The following is a 2,277-nucleotide window of genomic DNA, read 5'->3' on the forward strand; positions in this document are numbered from 1 at the left end:
ACAATGCAAGGAAGGTGCTTGGTGACTTTACTGCACCTACTCCCGACTTCTATGGGAGAAGCATCTCAATCCCTACCATTTTAGCAAACAACTTTGAGCTTAAGGCCTCAATTAGTTTCTCTGATGCAACAGAATTGCAAGTTTCATGGACTTCCATTGGAAGATCCTCATCAGTTCTTAGCTGAATTCTTGCAAATCTGTGACACTGTCAAGACCAATGGGGTTGATCCCGAGGTCTACAAGCTTATGCTCTTTCCCTTTGCTGTAAGAGACAGAGCTAGAACATGGTTGGATTCACAACCTAAAGAAAGCCTGAACTCTTGGGAAAAGCTAGTCAATGCCTTCTTGGCTAAGTTCTTTCCACCCCAAAAATCGAGCAAGCTTAGAGTGGAAGTCCAAACCTTCAGACAGAAGGATGGTGAATCCCTCTATAAAGCTTGGGAAAGATACAAGCAATTGATCAGAAGGTGTCCTTCTAACATGCTTTCAGAATGGAGCATCATAGGTATCTTCTATGATGGTCTGTCTGAACTGTCTAAGATGTCATTGGACAGCTCTGCTAGAGAATCTCTTCATCTGAAGAAGACGCCTGCAGAAGCTCAGGAACTCATTGAAATGGTTGCAAATAACCAATTCATGTACACCTCTGAAAGGAATCCTGTGAATAATGGGACAAGTCAGAATAAAAGAGTTCTTGAGATTGATACTCTGAATGCCATATTGGCTCAGAACAAAATATTGACTCAGTAAGTCAATATGATTTCTCAGAGTCTACCTGGAATGCAAGCAGCAACAGTCAGTACCAAAGAAGATTCATCTGAAGAAGAAGCTTATGATCCTGAGAACCTAGCAATGGAAGAGGTGAATTACATGGGAGAATCCTATGGAAACACCTATAATCCTTCATGGAGAAATCATCTAAACCTCTCATGGAAGGATCAACAAAGGCCTCAACAAGGCTTCAACAACAATAATGGTGGAAGAAATAGGTTTAGCAATGGCAAACCTTTTCCATCATCTTCTCAGCAACAAACAGTGAATTCTAAGCAGAACCACTCTGAATTAGCAACTGTAGTCTCTGATTTAATTAAAACCACTCAAAGTTTCATGACTGAAACAAGGTCCTCCATTAGAAATTTAGAGGCACAAGTGGGTCAGCTGAGTAAGAAAGTTACTGAACTCCCTCCTAGTACTCTTCCAAGCAATACAGAAGAGAATCCAAAAGGAGGGTGCAAGGCCATAAACACGTCCCACATGGCCGAATGCATAGAGGAGGAAAAGGCAGTGATTTCCACTGAGGAAGACCTCAATGGGCATCCACTGGCCTCCAAGGAGTTCCCTAATAAGGAATCATGGGAATCTGAGGCTCACACTGAGACCATAGAGATTCCATTGAATTTACTTCTACCATTCATAAGCTCTGATGAGTATTCTTCCTCTGAAGAGGATGAAGATGTTACTGAAGAGCAAGTTGCTAAGTACCTTGGAGCAATCATGCAGTTAAATGCCAAGTTTTTTGGTAATGAAACTTGGGAGGATGAACCCCCCTCGCTCACCAAAGAACTTGATGATTTGACTAGGCAGAGATTACCTCAAAAGAGACAGGATCCTGGAAAGTTCTCAATACCTTGTACCATAGGCACCATGACATTTGAGAAGGCTCTGTGTGACCTAGGGTCAAGCATAAACATCATGCCTCTCTCTGTAATGGAGAAGCTAGGGATCCTTGAGGTACAAGCTGCAAGAATCTCACTAGAGATGGTAGACAATTCAAGGAAACAGGCTTATGGACTTGTAGAGGATGTCTTGGTAAAGGTTGAAGACCACTACATCCCTGCTGATTTCATAATCCTAGACACTGGGAAGTATATGGATGAATCCATCATCCTTGGCAGACCCTTCCTAGCCATAGCAAAAGCTGTGATTGATGTTGACAGAAGAGAATTGGTCCTTCAAGTGAATGAGGACTCCCTTGTGTTTAAAGCTCAAGGATCCCCCTCTGTAACCATGGAGAAGAAGCATGAAAAGCTTCTCTCAATACAGAGTCAAACAAAACCCCCACATTCAAACTCCAAGTTTGGTGTTGGGAGGCCACAACCAAACTCTAAGTTTGGTGTTAAGAGGCCATCTTCATCCTCTGAGTATCTGTGAGGCTCCGTGAGAACTCACTGTCAAGCTACTGACATTAAAGAAGCGCTTGTTGGGAGGCAACCCAATTTTACTTATCTATGTTAAATTTTTTTTTCCATTGTTATTTTATGTTTTCTGTAGGTTGAT

The 2,277-nt window shown here is 42.1% G+C and overlaps 1 non-coding gene across 1 annotated transcript; it reads right to left on the bottom strand.

Annotated features, from left to right (window-relative positions):
• Positions 1-378: 378 nt before the first annotated feature.
• Positions 379-486, bottom strand: LOC112753101 (small nucleolar RNA R71). The gene has a single exon (XR_003177499.1). It is a non-coding gene; the product is annotated as a small nucleolar RNA R71 (small nucleolar RNA).
• Between the last annotated feature and the right edge of the window lie 1,791 nt (positions 487-2,277).

This window comes from Arachis hypogaea, chromosome 15 (assembly GCF_003086295.3).
Source record: "Arachis hypogaea cultivar Tifrunner chromosome 15, arahy.Tifrunner.gnm2.J5K5, whole genome shotgun sequence".
NCBI lineage: Eukaryota > Viridiplantae > Streptophyta > Magnoliopsida > Fabales > Fabaceae > Arachis > Arachis hypogaea.